The sequence below is a fragment of the Beta vulgaris genome, chromosome 9 (assembly GCF_026745355.1).
Source record: "Beta vulgaris subsp. vulgaris cultivar EL10 chromosome 9, EL10.2, whole genome shotgun sequence".
In the NCBI taxonomy this organism is placed as follows: Eukaryota; Viridiplantae; Streptophyta; class Magnoliopsida; order Caryophyllales; family Amaranthaceae; genus Beta; species Beta vulgaris.
This window is the reverse complement of record NC_079210.1, coordinates 27,612,749-27,625,394: the sequence shown is the minus strand read 5'-3', so window position 1 is coordinate 27,625,394 and position 12,646 is coordinate 27,612,749. Positions and strand designations below refer to the sequence as shown.

The 12,646-nt window shown below is 36.5% G+C and overlaps 1 long non-coding RNA gene and 1 other non-coding gene across 2 annotated transcripts; one reads left to right on the top strand and one right to left on the bottom strand.

The window, feature by feature from the left end:
• The first annotated feature begins 3,561 nt into the window (after nt 1-3,561).
• On the top strand, nt 3,562-7,129 carry LOC130590052 (uncharacterized). Its single transcript, XR_008967645.1, has 2 exons — nt 3,562-4,271; nt 6,946-7,129. It is a non-coding gene; the product is annotated as an uncharacterized LOC130590052 (long non-coding RNA).
• Nucleotides 7,130-11,966: 4,837 nt separating this feature from the next.
• LOC125493891 (small nucleolar RNA R71) lies at nt 11,967-12,073 on the bottom strand. Its single transcript, XR_007270218.1, has one exon. It is a non-coding gene; the product is annotated as a small nucleolar RNA R71 (small nucleolar RNA).
• Nucleotides 12,074-12,646: the final 573 nt, after the last annotated feature.

Sequence of the window (12,646 nt, the reverse complement as noted above, 5' to 3'; positions counted from 1 at the left end):
GGAATCCATTAGGTGGTAGCGGCGAATATGGTGGTAACTGTTACAAATATGGAGAGTACTAGATGGGTATTCGATTGCCATGTGAACTCACTCTCCACATTTGCAACAGTTCCACCACCATCGCCACCTTACTGCACTCCCCCTTGCCATGTAGGCCTAAAATGACCTTTTCGTTTTCGAAATTCAACCAACAAATGCAAGCCTAAAAATCTTCACAATAGTTATATTATACCTCATATTATCAAGTTCAAATAGAATTTGAGTTTAAAAGACTCGATAAGTACGAATTGGAAACAAAAAGGCAAAAATAGGCCTAAAATGACCTTTTCGTTCCCAAAATTCGACAAACAACAAATGCAAGCCTAAAAATCAAGAGAATAGTTAAAAATGTGGAGAGTGAGGTCACATGGCAAGGGAATGTCCATCTGGTGGTAGCGGTGGAAGTGGTGGAAACTAAATCCAATGTGGAGAGTCAGGTCACATGGCAAGGGAATGCCCATCGGGTGGTAGCATTAGAGATGGTGGTAACTGTTACAAATAGGGAGAGCACCAAATCGGAATTCCATTGCCATGTGACCTCACTCTCCACATTTGCAACAGTTCCACCACCATAACCATCCCACTACACTCCCCCCTTGCCATGTAGGCCTAAAATGACCTTTTCGTACTCGAAATTCAACCAACAACAAAAATAAGCCAAAAAATCATCATATTAGTTACAAATTGGACCAATTAGACATACCTGAGTATATGCCTCATGATTTATTGACCTTTCACCATTTCTTACAACAACATGTATCCCTTCCATGTGATCTACAAGCATATAGTTGTCCGACATATTAACATCATCTTCCACTCTATTTTTGGGATAGGTAAAAGTTGGGATCATCTTTTTTTTACGCAGCGTCGGTTATCGTCAACCCATTTGCAACACAAGATGCAAATATGAAAAGTACACTAGTCCAGTTCCCATATTTCTTCAATTCGCCCATAATAATTGTTGTCAGCAAGTAAATGCAACTTATCCTTCGAGCTTCTGTATTATTTAGATGACGCCACAAGTGAAACACCACTATTTTGTTGCGATGTCGACTTATGATCTTGACGTTCAGTCCAAAATGTATACCCATTAATATCATAATCCTCATAAGATCGTAAAACATCATGAGGACCAAATGCTAACCACATGACTATTTTAGAAACACTTTCATCCAAATCATTCACGACTCGTTTATGAAACCAATCAATGAACGTCTTGTTATGCATTTGCGTCAATGTCCTTATTCCTTTTCCAGGGTTACTAACACGTAATTCCTTCATATGTTCATCTAGATAAGGATGGACAACTAATACGTGATGCAACACAAATAAGTGAGATTGTGTACGCTTCTCTACAAAAGGTGAGATCAATTTAGAACCAATTGTACTCTTGCCTTCAAGTCTGCCCTCGTGTAGAGATGTCAGAAGTCCAACAGGATCAACACTAGCAAAATACTCAGCCACAAAATTACTGACTTCTTCACCTACAGTCCCTTTGAATTATACTACCTTCGGGTTGTGCATGATTTCGAACTTTATCCTTCAAAATACCCATATATCGCTCAAAAGGATAGCACCACTACAGAAATAATGGACCAAACAACTTAATTTCTCGAACTAAATAGATAATGAGATGGACCATAATGTCAAAGAATGCAGAGGGAAATATCTCAAATTTGCATAGAGTTTCATCGACTCTAGCCTGCAAGGGATCGAGGGACGACAAATCTAGAACTTTGCTGCATATTGTATGGAAAAATGAACAAAGTTCTGTAATTGTGTGCCTCACATGCTTTGGAAGTATCCCACGAATTGCAATCAGTAAGAATACTTGCATCATGACATGGCAATCATGAGATTTCATACTCGATAACTTCAACTCACCATTTAAGGTAACAAATCGCTTCATATTTGATCTATAGCCAGTTGGAACCTTAATGCCACACTAACGACTCGCAAAAAATGCATTTCTCTGCTCTCGAAATCGTGTAGCAAGCTGGTGAAAAATAATTCTTCTCTGAATCCTCCACCTTCTTTTTTCTTTTCCGCGTTTCATGATCAACCCTTTCCTCCACTACTGTCTTCTTTCCTCTGTCCCTTTTATGAGCCCACAACTCTGGCCGAAGCCCGTGTTTTTTTCCAAGTAAAATCGTGAAACCTTAACATCTTTTATCTTGTCCTGAATAATCATAAGTGTCGTAAGAATAGCTTCACAAACATTCTTCTGTATGTGCATGACATTGAAATAATGTCTGACCTGTAGATCATTCCAATATGGGAGTTTTCAAAAAATTGACTTATTTTTCCATAATCTTGTAGGTCCATCAACCTCACTCACAGGTTTATCAAAGATTGTTTCAATGCCCTTAACCTAATTATAAACTTCAGTATCAGTGAATGGTCTACGAGCAACTTCCTCTTCAACCATCCCATCGAATACATTCTTCTTAAATCGATAAGGACGGTCGCGTCTGAGGAGCCTTCGTGTGCGCATATAAATATGTTTGCAGCCTTTAAGGTGTGTAGACTTCATCATCTACACAAATCAAGCACGGTTGTTTTCTTCTAATCTTATACCCAAATAAGTTCCCATAAGCTGGATAGGCGTTCATAGCACAGAAAAGCATGGCACGCAGAATGAACATCTCATTAGCATACTCATCAAATACTAACACTCCTTTGTTCCACATATTCTATAAATCTTCAACAAGCGGTTAGAGGTATACAACTATATCATTTCCAGGTTGTTTTGGCTCCGATGTAAGAAGCGACAACATGATGTACTTGGGCGTTTCAGGCACAGCTAAGGATGCAAGTTATAAACCACTAAAATTACTGGCCATGTATGTTGAGAACTAAGATTGCCAAAAGGGTTCATGCAATCCGTACATAATACAAGCCTCAAGTTCCTATCCTCATTACCAAATGTGTTATGCATTCCCCTGTTGATATTTTTCCACTTAAGCGAATCAGTCGGATGCTTCGGTAGACCGTCTTTCTTCCTACGATCTGCATGCCACCTCAAATTCTTCGCATCTCCTTTAATTTAGAACATGCGCTTAATTCCGGGTATTATTGGGTAGATACCACAACACCTTAGCTGGTGGTACTTCACTACCTCCAACTCCTTCACGCTTGTACCTCGACAATCCACAACGTGAACACTCATGAAAATGCTCAAATTCATTACGATAAAGCACACAATCGTTAGGACAAGCATGTATCCTGTAATATCACAAAATCTTAAACGTGTTTAAGTTAAATAATTAACTATAATAATGTAGTTAAAAGATATTTTATTTTATCGTTTTACTAATTAAGCAACGTATAATAAAACGAATACAAAATTTCAACATAAAAATTTCCGACTTAAAATTTGTTAATAACTAATGACGATAATTTATATTTTATGATTTCATGAGTTAAACAAGAAGGTTAGTTTTTGGTGTTAATTCACTAAAGCAAAAATATCCAAGTTTCACCAAAATTTTACCAAGCCACGTTTAGAGTGAAAGTGTGGGAATAATTTTCTGATTTTTGGATTACAAAACAAAAAGGAAAAAGAGAAAAAGGCCATGGTCAACTACTCCAATGATTTTGCCTTCTTCTTCACCCTTCCATGGCCACTTGGCAAGCATGCCATCACACTCCCTCCTTCTTCCTCTACCAAAAATTATGTCACCAATCTTTCTTCTTAGCTTCCTCAAGTAAAAAATTCAGAATAGTTACTTCAATCTTCTCCCTTTCAACCACTGATTTTGTATTCCTAATTTCACTATAAATAGCCATGGAAATCTCTCACCAAGAACACCATCAACAATAATTTTCATCCTTTCATCTCACCTTACCACCACCTAAGAACTAATCAGAATTTTCAATCAACAACTCGCCGGAAAACGCGACCCAAAGAAACTAAAAAAAAAACCTCAATTTTCTCTCTCTCTCCTCCGTTTCGGGCTTCAAACACCACCACCACCGGCTGCCCCTCTGCGTCGACCGTCACTCGTCAGAGCTCCGCCAACCAAGAACAGCCTCGCGTCCTCTCTCTTCCTCGCACTCTTCTCTCTCGCACCTCTTCTTCTTCGCGTGCTGCTTTACCGCACTCACCACCGGCGACCTGCGCCACACCGCCGGAGACTGACGTCGCTGATCGCCACTGCTCGTCGCCGTTCACCGGAGCCGGCGTCCATTCCCCTGCCGCGATTTCGTCCTTCCTGCTCCTAGTAGCAGAGGTAGAAATGCTTCCCTTTTAAAAAACAGAAATTCTGATTTCTTTTATGTTTATTAATCCAGCCCAATTACCTTTAGGGTTTTTATACATTATGCCCTCACATTTTTTCTTTTTCTATGTTGTACCCCATGTTTATGGGATTTCTACATTGAGCCCTTCAACTCTCATTTTTTAATTCAAAATAACATTGCCGTTAAGTGAACGTTAATTGTTCCGTTAATGAAATTAATATTGATTAATTATATTAATTTTTTTCTCATCTCTAGAAATTCTTCTCTTTCAAAAGTCCCCTTCGAGCTGAGACCAGAAGGATCTAGGCTTTCTCCTTCGAGCTCTGAAATGGTGAATCGTAAATGTTGTGTTCATCTCTCAAAGCAGATTAAATGTTCTAACTTTGGCTGAAATTTAAAGCATACAATGAGTTTTAATGGAGTTGTATTTCATATTGTAATTTGTACTATTTTGGCTGTAGAATTAACTTCACGCCCAAATTTGGTTCTAGAATTCCCCTAATTGTAATGTGTGTGCGCAGATACCACTTCTGCAAAGATGAGACCCTTTGCCCATATACCATTTCTGGAAAGGTTTCAGTTTTTGGTGATCAGAGAGAGAGAGATGTCGGCGTATTTCAACTGCAATTTTGGGTTAAAATTGCGCAATTTTGGGTTAAAATTTTGAGGTATGAGTTTTTTATTTAGGGACAGAGGGCAAAGGAGGAGTAGAGGAAGTTGAATGATCAGTAGAGGAGAGAGAGAGGGGGTATTTTAGTTTCTTTTTTTTGTTTCAATTTTCCACCATTGAAGAAGCTCCTCGTAATTTCATGAAATTAGTTGAGGCCTTTTGCTAAAATGTGTATCTTAATTACTAGGTAAGATTTAATACAAAGAAATTTTGGATTTTTTTCTTTTCTCAATCTCAAATATGCTATCTTTAGTTTTCTTCTTGTTGAATTTACTAGGATTGGATGAAGGAGGCAGAGGGAGAGCGAAGTAGAATGGTGGCAGGGGAGGGGAGGGGAGGGGAAGGGAGGGAGAGTGAGAGCGAAGTAGAAAGGTGGCGGGGGAAGGTAGGGAAGGGAGAGGTGCAGCAGCCATCAGGGGAGGGAGGAGAGAGAAAAGGAGGAAGAAGGAAAAACTGTTAAAACCAAACGGTTAATGCGAAAAGTAACGTCCGTAATTAATAATAGCTCATTAATGGCAATTTGAATTAGAAAGAGAGTTGAAGGGTACAGTGTAGAAATCCCAGAAACATGGGGTACAACGTCGAAAATGAAAAAACACGAGGGCATAATGTACAAAAACTCTTACCTTTAACAGTTACTAGTTATTTTAGTTTTGGCCTAAAAGAATACCTTTAGACTCAACTCAAGTGTTTATAATGTAAATTTTATTATGATTGGGCAAAAAAGATGTTTGGACTTGTTATGGTTATATTTAGACCACTGAATTTGACTTCCTAAAAACTATGATTAGGTTATATTTCATGATTTCTAACCTAGTTGAGCTAATTAACTATCCATTAAGCTTGTTATTTGAGTTTAAGTTATTATGACTTCACTAATCGTTAAGTTTATTTATAATAACTAGTTACTTGATTTATTAGTTTTAAATGACTAAATGATATTATAATAATGTTAATGGTTTTAGTATAGCAATAAACTTAATTAATTTATTAATGGACGATTAATTAATGATTAACTATGAACTCCTATAAGTTTATACTTTTGAATGGTTAGATAACATGTAATAATATAACTTTAATGTTTCGATAATACTAAAAAATGGGTTATTTCACCTATTTAGTTGTTAAAGAGTCACCTTAAGAAGTTATTAACGACTAAGAAATGATGACCTTTAATGAGACCTTTACGATGTTATAATGAACGTTATGATCTTAATAAGCGCTAACTAATATTTAGACTTAGAAGCTAAATAACAAAACATTCATTAATTATACTATTCTTGATTAGATTAAAGAAGACAAAGGATATTACAAGCCACCCCCGACTATCAAGGTTGTTAAGCAGGAATTCAGGTAACATCTACTGCTAACACCCAAATTACCCTTCGAAGTATGTTTTATGATCATGATTAATATTATATTTTATTTATGGATTGCAGGAAATGAAATATTTTATGATGGTTATGATGATATGATGCTATGAAATGATGATGATGATGTTATGGTTAAAAGAAATATAATTATTCATGGTGATGATGATATGCTTAAAAGAAATGAAACAAGATAAATTCAAGTGAAAGACGGTTCTTGGTAAGTATTCCGTTATCCCGGGACGTGCACGTACCTTCCGGCCGGTTAACCAGCTCTCGTTTAGTGAGGGTTATTGTCCTCGGGTGGCACCGCGCATTTTTGGGCATTAACACCACCTTCCATTTAGTGAGGGCTTTTGTCCTCGGGTGGCTGCCTTTCGTTTACGATGTTACTATATTCTGGGGAGACATCCCTTCTGTTGTACGAGCCAAGTTACCAAAGTAAAAGATATATGATGATGAACATGATAAAGAAGATAATGTAACATGTTATGATATGTTTGTGAAATAGTTTTACTTATTCTCTCCTCCCTGTTTTTAAATAAAATGATGTGAAATGAATTTACGATGTTAGAGTAGTATGTTACTGAGCCTCGGCTCACGACAGTTTGTTTTATGTTTTAGGTACCGATGGTGATAACAGGATGGCGTAGCAGTGAGGATTATTATAATATCTAGATTATGTAGACTCTCATGGTTTTAATTTAAGTTAATGTCAAAACTTTGATTAGTAACTAAGCTTCTATTAATCAAGACTAATGTTGGATCCATATTATATTTCACTTTATAATATGTTTAAGTTTATGAAGTCATGTTGCCTTGTATTTTCCTAACGGAAAGTACAGCAGTAATGCGCCGACTATCTAGCACCTGCTGCTAATAATCGATCAATTAACTTAACAACGATGATTAGAGGCCGGGGTGTTGCATATCCACTCCTACTCTAAACCGAAAGGACACATGAGTTTCTTAGCATAATAGTATGAATTTGGCAATTCATTTCCATTAGGGAGCATATTAGCTAAAACTTCTAACAACGATGTGAAATAGAGTCCGTCCAACCAGCTTTCGACTTAATATTGAAGAGTGTTATCATGGCGGAAAGTTTGGTGTACATTGTACAACCTGAATACAACTTTTCAGCAGCCTCAGACATAGACTAAAAAATACAATGCCAGTTGTACGACTGATCTTCAACCTCGTGTATCATCTCGTTTACCTGATCCCTATCACCATTTACATACTCATCATCTCAATTCTCATCCCCGACCTCATCAACGAGCTCTAAATCCTTCTTTTCTTCACATACATCGTTCATTACTCTAGAGCTTCCTATATACTTCCCCTCCTCACTATGCCAAACCCATATGTGGTATTGAGGCCTAAACCTACGACGAAAGACATGCTCCCTAAGCAAATGTATACTACTAACCTTGCTCACATTTTCACAATCGACACAAGGACAATAAAAGTCGACTGTTCCAGAGGATGCTTGATATTGTAATGCAGATTTACATAATTTCGAGACCCTCTTTACAAACTCAATCGATTCACGACTACCATACATCCAAGTACGATCCATCTCATTCAAGAATACCTCTAATAATTAAACACAACAAATAATTATAATGAATGAATCATTATGTAATTACATACACATGCAAGAAAGTCACATATTCAAATCACACACATTGACATGTTCAAATGTATGCATACAGTCGAAGGTCCTTATCACTCCAACCTGACCCATCCTTGGACGTCTAATCTCACTAGTGAATATATGCCAACTTTTCAATTCTAAGGAAAATCAGGCAATATTTCCCTACAGTTCTGCAAGTACACAATTTAGATAATTGCTTATCTACATATGTACCTAGAGAACAATTGATGTTATGATTTAATATAGAGTTTTTCTCCCCTACTTATATGGTAAAAGTGATGTTCATGGTGCTCTTAGGAGCCATTTTGTAATAACTTTCTCCATCTAGTTGTGGTTTGCTGTATTGTGTTATATTGCAGGTTTTAGGGAATTATTACCTACTTTATATCTGTTATACGACCGCTACACTAGATTAGAGAGGTTGGACACTGAGTCCCGAGATCCCGAGGATGCTTTTTGGAACTTTGAGCAAAAGAAGAGCCAAGAAACGAGTGAATGATGATCGGCCCAATAGGATCGGGCGCAGAAGAAAGACAAGGATTTTTGTTGCGAGCCCAATCGGGCGTTAAACCCAGTCGTAGTTCGTTGTTGACGCCCGATCGGGCGACATGGCCCGACAACATCGAGCGCCCCTGGCAATTTTGATGCGCAACTACTGAAATTTTTAGGCGGCCCGATGACATCGGACGGGTCAGCCCAATTTCATCGGGTGCCTATGATTTTGACCTGGTTTCTCTATGTTGGAGCCCGATGCTGTCGGGCGACTTTGGCCCCATTGGGTGACGTTACGCCACGCGTTTTTTAATGAATACCAGGCTGATTTTCGAGACTTTTTCTTTTTGATTTTAGGACTTGTATAAATAGAAAAATTAGAACACATCTAGGTTTTTATTATTAGTTTTCTCTAGAGAGTGTTTCAAGAACTCTAATTTAGTGCCGTTTCATTTCAATTCAAGATCGAACCTTTTTCTTATTCACAAGTTCAATATAATTCGGTAATCTTTCTTTATTACATCTTCTATTGTTAATTAGATTATTTTCTTAGTTATTTGCAATGTTTCAAAGTCTAACTTTTTATACTTCCTCCGTTTCAAAATAGATGATACATTTTGACTAAAACGCTTTTCGATGCACTACTTTGACTACTAATATCTTTAATTATGTATTAGAGTAAAGTATAAAATTTTGATTTTCTGAAAATATACATTAAGACCAATCCAACAACATATTACATTATAACATTTGATTTTACCTAATAGTAAATAATGCATGGTCAAACCTCATTCATGAATAGTGGAAAAGTCAAAATGTATCATCTATTTTGAAACGGAGGAAGTATTAATTTTGTTATTGTTTTCATAATTATGAGTGAGTAGTTTTATTTCTAGGATTGTGGGGATCTATGTATGTAATGAGGGATTGGTAGATTAGTTTGATTGCCTTGTATTTCAATTGTTTCCTACGGTTGAATTTTCATTATGCTAGATTTATAAGTTAGGCTTGATTTATATTTCTATTGTTGCAATACTGAATCTGCTTCGAGAGGAGAGATACCGTATAAGCTTTCAATTATTAGGCAAAGTGACCCTTGACCATGTGAGAATGGCTGGGTGACCTTTGAGGGAGGTAATGTTCAAGAGAAATTACATGTGCCCTAGATAGTTTGACTTATTAGGTGGTTATTGTTCGTCCCTGATTTCCCGAATTGCATGCATAGTGATCCATGATTCTATTGTTTTATTAATAGATTTATACCTTCTTATTTAGTTCTGTTATTTGCTTAGTTTAGTAAGACAACTCTATTCATCTGATTTTGTTAGTGTAATATTAGAGCTCAGATATAATATTATAACTTTCTCCCTGTGGATTCGATCCTGACTTCCAAGACTACTAGTTAGTGGACCCTAGGTTATTTTTGATTAGGTGATACGACTTTAGCCTATCAAATTTTGGCGTCGTTGCCGGGGAGACGATTTATTTTTATTTTGTCTGAATTATATTAAACTAACTTCTACATTGAAGAACACTTTTTCTTTGGAGCATCTCACGTTTGTTTTAGTGTTTTTGGTGTATGAGTAGGAAATTGATATCCCCAAATCTCATCCCGTTCGATCCGGAGATTGAAAAGACTGATCGTAGACTTTGAAAAAAAACTAAGCAAGCAAAGCTGTCTGCAGGGACACCCTCCCAAAAGACACCTTCTCCACCATCTTCCCCGCACCAAGAATTCCCCACCTCACCTATTACTCTCAACATGGGTGAGAATGTTACACGAACCTTTAGAGACTACGCACAATCATCTCCTGATAATGTGCCTACTAGGGTACGGATGCCCACTATCGCCGCTACAAATTTTGAGATCAAGTCTCATGTTCTGAATATGGTTCAGAACAATCAGTTCGTTGGGTTAATGTTGTGCATGTACATGTTATGTTTTATGCACATGATATGTTTTGATGATGAAAATTAATTAATATAATATGTTGTAGCATGAAAGTATGTAACAGTTGCAACATATGCATGAAGAAAGAAATTGATAAACGAAGACTTTGAAGAAAAGAAGAATCAAGAATGAAGTTCTAGTTTATAATTTCTTAGAATAGTTACTTTAGATTAAAATGTAATATGCTCTAACTTAGTGATATGCTATGTGCTAAATATAGAAATATAAAGTTAGTATAATTATTATTTTCTTTGAGTTAAGAAAGTAAATAATTATATTAAAATTATATATGTATATGAGAGGGAAATAGATTTTCGAAATCAGAAAGAAAAAGGGATTAAGGAAAACGAGTTTTTAGAAAAAGATTTTGGAAAACCGAGTTTCTAAAATATTTTAATAAAAATGAGTTTTTGAAAAGATTTTTAAAAAAAAATAAGATTTTGGTAAAAACGAGTTTTTGAAAAGATTTTAACAAAAATCAGATTTTGATAAAAACGAGTTTTAAAGAATTTTAGAAAAAGAAATTTTCGGAAAAAAACGTAAAACGTGTTTTGAAAAAAGGTTTTAAAACTGAATTTGAATAAAACATGTTTTGAGAAAATATAAAATCAGATTTTATTTTGGAAAATATCTTTTTGATAAAAGAAAACAGAATTTGAGTTGAAAAAGAAAATCTAATGTGGTTTTCGTGATTTATCCCTAAAATCAAGGATTGAAAGACAAAGATATTTTTAAGTGATTTTCGTCCTAACCAAGCCTATAAAAGGGAATCAGAATTCACTTTTAAATCTCACGTTTTCAGAGAGAAAAATCGAGTCTAGTAAAAGCTGAAAACTATTTCCTCCGGCACTGAGCATAGCACTGAGCGAGTTAGGTTTAAGTTACTATTTCATAATTGTAATTGTCCTCTATTTGCTTGACTAAGAACCACATCTTTGAGGATCGTTCTTTTCTTCTAAGTTTTACATTATAGAGAGTGTCAACACTTAGAGCTAAGTGTTGGGAGTCATTACTAGGGTTAGTAGTGAGGGGAATCGTATTATATCAAGAGTTTGATATTTTAGGATTCAAAGAAATAAAAGAGTTTTTGTTTCTTGTGGACGTAGATCTCAGAGGTGAGATTGAACCACGTTATATCTTGTGTCAAATCTAATATCTTTTAAGTTTATTATTCGCAAAAACTCAAATCAGCGATTTACGAGTGTTCGACTCAGTGCCAGGCACTGAGCCACAAAAGGATTTTTGCGAAAAACGATTATATTTCACCACTCAATTCAACCCCCCCTTCTTGAGTGTTCCCTTGGGTTACAACAGTTACCATCTGAAGACCCAAATTAGCACCTGCAGAGGTTCTTACAGTGTCGTTGTGCTACTAAGAAACAAGCTGGTGTTACTCCTGATGAGATGAAACTCCTCCTATTTGGCTTCTCTCTGCGCGATAAAGCTCTATTATGGTATGATAAGCTGCCTTCCACTATCACCACCTGGCCAGAACTTTCCAAGATTTTTCTTATCAAGTGGTACCCTTACCAAAAGACTGCCGATATGAGACATGCCATAGTTACTTTTACCCAAGATCCTGGCGAGTCTTTATATGAAGTTTGGGAGCGGTTCAAGGATCTGCAGCGTCTCTGTCCTCATCATGGTTTGGACCAGTGGTATTTGTGTCAGATTTTCTACAATAGAGTTGATGCAGATACACGACGGGTAATCGATGGAGCATCCGGTGGGTTCTTCCACTAGTGGAAAAATAAGGAAGGGCTGCGCTGAAAAAGGCCCTTAGAGCTGCGTATTCTGACAGCAGCCCTTTCCATAGTAGCCCTTCATGTGTAAAAGGGTTGCGTTTTTGGACTAAACACGCAGCCCTTCTTCAAGTGAAGGACTGCGTTTTGTCAAAAACACATCCCTTTTAACTTAGAAGGGCTACGGTTTTAGCTCAAAACCGCAACCCTTTTGGACGCCAAAAAAATAAAAATAAAAAAATTTATTAAAATCGAAGGCTCTAAACATCATTAAATTATTAATTATAATTGAAATACATGATTGAATTCGATAAATGCTTCATGCTGGTAGCTAAACTTGAGCGAAATATTACAAATATGTTTAATTTGTACATATAACTTAACCAATGGTAGGAGGACGAATAACAATTTCGTCACAATCAACCCAAACCCACACTCGAGTACACCTAAAATTTTCTGGAACTCCAGTGCCATCTGGTA